The sequence below is a fragment of the Prosopis cineraria genome, unplaced genomic scaffold, assembly GCF_029017545.1.
Source record: "Prosopis cineraria cultivar Desert tree isolate PC_DT_omini unplaced genomic scaffold, ASM2901754v1 PC9, whole genome shotgun sequence".
Classification (NCBI taxonomy): domain Eukaryota; kingdom Viridiplantae; phylum Streptophyta; class Magnoliopsida; order Fabales; family Fabaceae; genus Prosopis; species Prosopis cineraria.
Genome location: NW_026555340.1, coordinates 9,793,312 through 9,802,811, shown reverse-complemented (window position 1 = coordinate 9,802,811; position 9,500 = coordinate 9,793,312). Strand labels below are relative to the sequence as shown.

The 9,500-nt window shown below is 29.9% G+C and overlaps 1 pseudogene; it reads left to right on the top strand.

The window, feature by feature from the left end:
- Nucleotides 1–2,599: 2,599 nt before the first annotated feature.
- On the top strand, nucleotides 2,600–8,694 carry LOC129320782 (LEAF RUST 10 DISEASE-RESISTANCE LOCUS RECEPTOR-LIKE PROTEIN KINASE-like 2.1; annotated as a pseudogene).
- The last annotated feature ends 806 nt before the right edge of the window (nucleotides 8,695–9,500 follow it).

Genomic DNA, 9,500 nt, shown 5'->3' with positions numbered 1-9,500 from the left:
TTCCCCACATTAACTTTAAAATTATAAATTATATAGATTTGAAATTATTTTTACTCTTGTATTTATTATAAAAATAAATTGATGATGCAAATGAAATTAATAGATATAATAATTTGTATATTACTTTAATTAATATTTATAATTATATTTTTTAAAAACAGTATTCATAAATTTTATATTTAGTAGAAACATTGATGGTCACTAGAAGTCATCAATCAATATAAAAACTTTAAGATATATATTACATAAAGATACTTTAAGTACATTTGACAACCAACACGTTTCGTAGAGGTGATATTCTCTCATAAGGAGATTATATAAATAACATTTTAAATTTATAATAACAATACATATTCAATATATATATATATATATTTTGAACTCGTTTATATATAATCCAAATTTTTTAATTTTAGATATAATTATGATACTTAATCAACTTTCTTAAACTGTGTGAATTAGTTATTTTCTTTTATATTTGAAAATGAAAAGAAAAGCAACTTAATTAGTTGGGAGAGGCCTACTCTTTAACTTCCTTAAGGGAGATAACGTTTGCTATTGATTGTGTCTACTCCTTATATCATAAAAATAAGTAATGACAGTCACCGACAGATAGATGCCCTTATATATTTTTTTTAAAAATAACTTATTAGTGAAAATACAAATAAATAGAAGTCATTATTCAAATAAAAAAATCAAGTCTATTTTTTTATGGGGGGCATTATTGGATATTTACCCTGTGTTATGTACAAAACGGGATAGATTGTATAATCGGACAAGTTAGATTGTTGGCCAAACTCATCAACGATTGATTTGGATCAAAAAATTATTTTCATAATTAAGCTTAGTTAAATCATTGTTGAGAATCTAGACAAAAATGTTTCAGAGTTTGAATCTAATATTATAAAAAGGCTACAAAAACTTTAAAAGATCCAAAAATTGTACCCTTAAAAAACTAAATTCATTTATAGACCCTGCATGAATATAATATGATTTGAGATCATTTTTTTAGAAATATGTTGACAGCTAGGCACAATACAAATGCAAATACTTTAAAATTACTTATTGTTAGATTAACCAAATATCCAAGTTATAAAATTATAATTTATGATATTATTTAATTTATAATTATTTTTATTATTTTATTTCCAATTAGACATATTTTATGTCCAATTATTTTATTTCAAATTTTTACGCATTTTATGATGTTATTAGACATATTTATATGCATTTCCCATTTCCGTTGTGGTAGTCCGGTTCATACGTTTAAAACACTGGCTCTGACTTTGAAATAATTGATGATAATAACAGCATAAAAAAGAAAAAAAATTTAATTACGAATATTTTATTATGTGTTTTATAAAATTTTAACTATTTCATGGACAAGATTGTATACCCAACCTTTTACATTTAATATATTTTTATTCAATCAAAATAAAAACAAGTGAATTTTAATATATTAATAACATTAATAAAAATAATTTATTGTAAATAAATAATCTATAAAGGATATAATGACTTTTTGTGCAGTGGGTGAGAAGTGGACAATCATGACAGCACATTTTATCCAATGGCTAAGAAGAAAGTGGTGCATAAAATGACTACCCATTTGCAAAACACACAAATCATATTTTATATTTTTAATAAAACTATTTTATTACTAATCTGGCAAGTTTATATTTAATTTAAATAATCCAAATTTAATACTAAAATTTTAATAATTTTTATAAATTAACGATTTAAATTTACTCTGAACAGTTTATATTTAAAATTTTTTAATTGTAATTTTTCTATAAAATATTCTTTAGAAAGTGGCACAATACTATCTTAATTTATTTTTCATATTGTATTTATTATCAAATTAATATTTATATAAATTATAAAAGAATGTTAATATTATATTTGAACTATCAAGAATATATATAGATAGTTAATTTATGAAAATTTTAAAAAAATATCCAATTTAACTATCCAAATTAAATATGTACTATTTAAATTGGTGATTAATATATTTATTAAAAATTTATAATTTTTATAAATTTTTATTTTGATAAATATAAAATACAAATAAAAATTTTAAATTTTGAAAATATGATTATATGCTTTGCAAATGATAAGTATTTTCATACACATTTTCTTTTTAGCCATTAGATAAAATGCACGGTCATAATTGGTCACTTCCTAACCACTACACAAAAAGCTATTGCACATGAATATAAACCAAATCCACTACACACATCTCACGGGTTTTACTCAAAATGGAACTGACAGTGGCTTTAATAAGGATCTGTGTCCACGGCACCATTTAAAGCCTATAAAATTAGGCTAGCTCAAAATTAGAGACTTATTATTTGGAGCGTATTTAATATGAAGAGCTTATTCATTCACGTCTAAGGAATGATTGTTAAATTGTTTAATTATGAGTATACTAGAGATGATGTGGGAACCACATTAGATATTTAATTTGAAATTATAACACCAAGTATATAAGTTTATTTTATTTTATTTTATTTTATTTTACATATGCATTTCCGGTTTCAAAAGGATAAATATTAATGGATGAATTGTGGAGACAATTTTTAAAACACCAACTTGGAATCGTGAAGGATGGGCGGAGAGAAAGGGTTATGGGCTCGGGATTTTCTGTGGCTCACTCTGTTTCTGATACTAATGGTTGGAGTTATGAGCTCTCAAGAGCAGAACAAATCCTGTAGTCCGTCTCGCTGTGGCAATATCACAAACATCTCATATCCATTTCGACTGCGAGGCGATCCAGCGAATTGCGGCGATCCGATCTTCGAGCTAGCTTGTGAAAACAACGTCACTCTTGTTCATTTGTACAGCCGAACATACCGTGTGCTGGGAATCAACTACAACAACTTCACAATCCGACTCGTAGATCCTGGAATCGAGGAGGGAAATTGCTCCTCCCTCCCTCGATATTTCTTATCTCTATCCAATTTCACCGACGATGCATCCAGAGATCCTTACGATTGTTATACATATGATGCCTCCCGCACTGAGTTATACTTTCGCGGGTCCTTTGAGTTCCTTTCATTCAAGCACGTGGGGTACCTGAACTGCAGCGATCCAGTGAGGGGCGACGCAGCGTACCTTGATACAGCTTCGTGCCTGAATTGGGAATCCAGAAAAGGAGGTCATTTGTATGCTGTGGCTGGAGATTTACGGGCTATGCAGTTCAAATCAGGGTGTAGTCTGAAATTTGTGGCCACCACCTCATTGTTGGTGCCTGATGGAAGTAAATCCTACGCTGAAATTCACAGAATGCTTTCTTACGGATTTGAGGTTTCATGGTGGAGGCAAGCTTGTGAGAAACGCCTCTGTGGTGGTCCCATGCGAGGAAATCTCTATTGTTGTAAGTCTAAAGTTACTTTCCCATCTATTTTCTCAATATTCCTGTCAGATTATTTTAATGGAGGGGACAAAATAAGATTTAAAAGTATATTGTAACGGCTGTTTTTACTTCTAAGCCTCCTTTTTTGGCTTATGCTATTATTATTTATTACAAACAGGCAGCAAGTTCCAGAATTATATTCCTCCTTTGTGAATTTGCTAGAGGTAAATATTGAAAGAAAGAGTTCAAAAAAATTACAATCATATATATATATATATATATCCTGGTCAATAGGATTATCAAAGGAGCTGGGTTGAGGGGGCAGAAAGATCCTCTTTCTATGAGAAAGAGATTGAGCTTTTTTTTTTTTTGGGGGGAGGGTTGGGGGAAGCCTGGGCACTTCATTATGGACTCAGCTTCTCTCCATTTTTTTCTTTCTTCACTTTCTCTTCACTACCCATCTCAACTGTCAGATTCATTTTTGAACGGTTGAGATTTGATGTTTCATAAAATTATTGTTATAATATAAAAATAAATATAACAATAATTTTATGAAACATCAAATCTCAACCATTCAAAAATGAATCTAACGATTGACATGAGGAGTGAAGAGAAAAAAAAAATGGAGAGAAGCCAAATCCCTTCATTACCAACCCAGCTTCTCTCGCTGAGGGGCCTTTCCACTGTGAGTTGGAGAAGACGTGGACTGTTCAGATTTCAATTTTTTGATTTTTATTTTTATTTAACATTTGTTAAAATAAAAAATTTAAAAAGTTATACTTTTTAAAAATAAACATGTTCATCATCGGAATAAATTTAGGTGGTCTAATATAATAATAATTTTTTTAAAAAAATTGATGATCAAGATATATTTTGAATGGTACAGATTTAATATTAAATTTTTATTAAATTTTATTTGATAAATATAATATTATAAATAAAATTAATCTTCTGACATGTACTGTCTAAACAATATTTTTTTAAGAAAAATTACAAGTTAAATACTCTAAATATGAACCATTCATAGTAAACTTAAGTACTTAATTTATAAAAATTATGAAAAAAAAATTAGTATTGAATCTAGACTCATCAGGTTGGTTTTCAAGCAAATTTATTAAAAATTTTTATATTTTTTAATTTTAATAAATATAAAATTAAAAATTTTGAATCTTAACCGTTCAAATCTTTTCCGACTCTTAGCGAAGGAGCCATCGAGAGGCGCTCAGCAGAGAGAAGCTAGGTCCCTTTCTTAATAGCTACTTCTTGAGTAATTAATTACCTTGGTTTGTCATTGGCTTTGGTGATGTAGGTAGGACTGGGTGGCTGTCAAAGCTGCGCTCATTTGCAGAAGGTAACAATTTTCAATTCAATTACTCTAATATTATGTTACATTTTTTCGTACCTTCCAATGATTTTTTTTTTTGGGAAAAAAGGTTAACCTTGTTGTTCTTTTATAAAACTAGATTTTATTTTAAGAGGAATAATGTTTGAGTCCTAAAAATCCAATATACTTATGCAAAAACATATAATATCAAATTATTTTGGCATGCCATTTTTTTATCAGATAGTATATAAATATTGTATTGCACTGAATTCGTAAAGAATTTCTCTATATTTATGCAAAAACAAATTTTAGTTGCAAGCTATGAAAGAGGGGTTCGCCATCCAAGAAAATTTTTAACGGTTTAGATTTAAAATTTTTAACATGTAATTTTTTACTATGAAAATTATTTTTTGCCAGATTGACAATTATAAAATTATGTTTTTTTAATTATGTACCTGTTAAAGTACTAATTTATTAAGTATACCAAAAAAAATGATGAGCACCCAACCGAATTTGAGAAAGAGTAGTTGCAAATAATTAGGGGTATTAGTTCCAAATAATTTTTTAGACTTAATTATTATTAAATTAACTAATTGTAATTATCTTTGAGTGATCCCTATATTTTTGAAAGTTTCCGCTCATAGTATTAGTCCTTTCTTATTTTCGTTCCAATCCAATTACAAAGGGTAAGTCCATAGCGTGACTTGTGAGTAGTAGAGGGAAAGGTGAAAAAATTGCTCAAATCAAATGGTATTGTTTTTCAGATTAGTGAATCAGTATATCACCAAAGCCGTTGCACGCATAAGGCCGAAATATTATGAACAAAATGCTGCATAGATATTCCATGGGGTTCTTAGTGTGAGGATCATGTTGATTTCTTAAAGCGAGAAAAAAAAAAAGGTAGTTGACTAACATGATACCAAAGTGTGAAATTTTTTTTGAAATATTTTCTAAAGAAATATATGGCTATTTTTGTTGAATCCAAATTTGATGTAAACTAGTAGTGGTTAGGAGGAAACAATAGTGAGGAAAGGGGAACAGGATTAAAAGAATAGGTGAGATAAAAGGTACCAAGTTAAAAGAAGTGAAAATTAATTTATAACCAAATTAAAATGGGAGTATTGCACTGCAAGCCCCTAGAATGTAACAAGCATATTTGCATTAAAAGCTCAATAGAGTCTAAAATAATTCTATGGCCCAAATGTCTTTCTTTCAAGTTGCAATTAAGTTTTTCAGTGAAAAACAAAATTGCCCCTTTAATTTGTAAAATAAATGGACCTTTTGTTGAAAATAAATAGACTTTGATTGTTATTTTTGAATATTCTTTTATAAATTTCATCAGGATAACTTGTAAATTCTTTCAATTTTAACAAGTGTAAATCACATTGATTATGTGAAATAAATTAAGGTTTTGTTGTAAAAAAATGGACTTGGAATGATATTTATGAAATTTTTGTTGTAAATTTCACCTAGATAACTTGTAAATTTACTCTCCTTCAATCACTATAAACTGTTGGACTATGTGAAATCAACAAATATTTTTTTTTAATAAATGAAATTTAAATATTATTTATGAAGTTTTCGTTGTAAATATCATCAAGGTGACTTGTAAATTTCATCTCATTAAACAAGTGTTAGACCGCATGGACTATTGGAAATAAATGAACTCGTTTTTTTTGGGTTAACAATTGGACTTTAAATATTATTTATAAAAGTTTTGTTGTGTATTTCATGAAGGGCCGATTCCATCTTTCCAAAATGTAAGAAGGTCTTTGGGCCTGCAAAATTATTTCAGATTTTATTGGGCCTTAAATGCAAATACATTGGTTCTGGGGTCTTGCAATTAAAACTGTAAGTGGATGAAAAGAAATTCACAAAAGTCACATTTGCTTGTTAGAAAAGAATGTAATAAAATGGATTGAAAAAATAAAGGTAAAAATAAGATGATCAAAGGGAATAGATGAGCATAGTCATAAAGTGGAGGAGTAATTTAGTTCATAAGATTGAGAATTATAATTCATGAGATTTTTGGAGAGTGTGATGATTCCAACATTTCTAGTATTTATCAATAAGTTTTATTATACTGATAATGGAGGGAAGAGTAATTTAGTTTATTTTTATCTTAATTTTTTTAATCAATTCCTTTCTAGTAACCAAACGTGACCAAAATCTTGATAGTGCTATGATGAAAACTAACATTGAGGATTTGCTTTTAAAATATAAAGATCATAAGGAATTAATGAAAAAACTCAAGAACATAAAAACAACAGATAGTTTGATCAAAATTTTAAATGCCCGGACTCTTAAACTGTGGCATCTCTGGAATTCATGTAGTCATGTTTTTGCGACAAAGTCTCTTACTTACAAGTGTGAAAATACACATGTGCAGGATTTTGCATTGGGGTTATACGCACAATGCACGTCACTAATGAAATAACAAATCTTCGTCCGTCCAAATTAAGTATAATCATTGGAAGAGTTGCTTTTACATACATCACAGCAAGACTTTTCTTTGGTACTGTATTCCTATTTACGCTGCTGCTTTATACATGCCATGGAAAATACTTATTTATGAATGAAGTTATCGAAGATTTTATACGACTTCATGACCTCATTCCAATAAGGTATTCCTACAGTGAACTAGAGACAATGACCAAGGGTTTCAAGAATAAATTAGGTGAAGGAGGCTTTGGAACAGTATTTAAAGGGAAGCTAAGTAGCGGACCATTTGTTGCTATCAAAATATTGGGTAAATCCAAAGCCAATGACCAAGAATTTATTAGTGAAGTAGCAACTATTGGAAGGATACACCATTCGAATGTGGTACACCTTGTTGGGTTTTGTGCAGAAGGATCAAAACGTGCTCTTATATATGAATTCATGTCTCATGGATCTTTGGATAAATATATTTTTTCCAAAGAAGAAAGCATCTCCTTAAATTATCATAAAATATATGAGATATCTCTAGGAGTGGCTCGCGGAATTGCTTACCTTCATCATGGTTGTCATATGCAAATATTGCATTTTGATATCAAGTCCCATAATATTCTTCTTGATGATAACTTCATTCCAAAGATTTCAGATTTTGGACTAGCAAGATTATATTCTGTTGATGATACTACCATAACTTTGACTGCAGCAAGAGGAACGATAGGATACATGGCTCCTGAACTATTCTACAAGAATATTGGGGGTGTGTCTTATAAGGCTGATGTTTATAGTTTTGGAATGCTTTTGATAGAAATGGCAAGCCAAAGAAGGAATTTGAATCCACATGTAGAACATTCAAGCCAACTTTATTTTCCCTTATGGATTTATGACCAATTTGATGAAAAGAAAGATATACAAATGAAAGACAATTTGACAAAGGAGGAAAAAGATTTAGCAAAGAAGATGTTCATAGTAGCACTCTGGTGCATACAACTAAAACCTACTGATCGCCCTTCAATGAATAAAGTGATAGAGATGTTGGAAGCAATAATTTGAGAGTCTTGAAATGCCTCCTAAACCTTCTCTATATCCTGATGAAAAAATTTTAGTGGATGATGGATCCAACTCTAACCAAACAACACCAACTATCTCGGTACATGCTCAAAGCATTTCAAGTGAGGGCATAAGTGATGGGATTTAATACTTTGTCAGATGAAAAAGGAGGTGGCAAATATGGTATTGTGTTAAGGGTTTACAAAAAGCAATTGTCAAGGATTCAATCTTCAAGAAGGGCCCAGTTGCCAGATGAAGGATCTCTTGCTTATGACATCATGTGTCCCTTGTTTCCATCTTTCAAATTTTTTTTTTTTTTTCACTTTGTTTGTAGTGAGTAATGCTTGTGGATTTCCTAATGCTTGTAGTTAATTTGCGCTTCATGTGATTTTATTTTTTTGCAGGTTTTCTTTCTTTACATGCTCTGTGTTGTGTTTCAGGTATTGTGGATTTTTTGGTTTTGGTAGCTACTATAATGATCGATGCTATTTCCAATGCACCATGTATAATAAGTCTGTTCAGTTTGTGTCAACCTCCACATAGAGTTGTTTGAGTCGAAACGACGATGTTATCGAGCCACTTTTACGGCACGTGCTCATAGTAACCTAGTTTGGGTTTGGTGCTGAAGTACCTTCTTACCAATAAATGTTGGTCTTAGTGGAATGGGTTATCAGGGGCAGAACGAGGTTACCCCCAAGGAGGGCCGTGGCCCTCCAACCCAATATAATTCAGCCCTGCATTGTACATATAATTCAAGCTTTTGTCCTCCTCCCAATAATGCACGTAGCCATTTAGATCCTCATCTGATAATGCAAATTAACACCCCTCCCTTATCAAGTCATACCACCCAGCCACAATTATATGCTTATGTGCAATATATATTAATATATGGATTTATAAATATATCTTTTAAATTCTTAATATTTTTACTTAGTGCAAAGGGCAAAAGCATTCGAGAAGTCATCAGCCATGAGCATCCAATAGTCTAAAATGAAGAAAAATGCATGAGTGTTTATAAAGTTATTTTTTTATTGCATCTGCAACCGAATCGTTAAAAGTAAAGATGTTGACAGTTATGTTGTGGATTTGCAATTTAATAGTTCAGTCATAGATGCAGTGAAAAAAATAACTCCATAGGAACTCATGCACTTTTCCTCACTTTAGGTTATTGGATGTTCTTGATTCATTACTTCTTGTGTATTCTTGTCCTTTTGCCCTTTTGTTTATAAAAATAACAGCAATTATATAGTATACATATTTTATTTTTTAGTTGAATTATTATAAAAATTGAACATTCTTATTAAATAGATTCATTTTACTTATTTAATTTTTCTATAG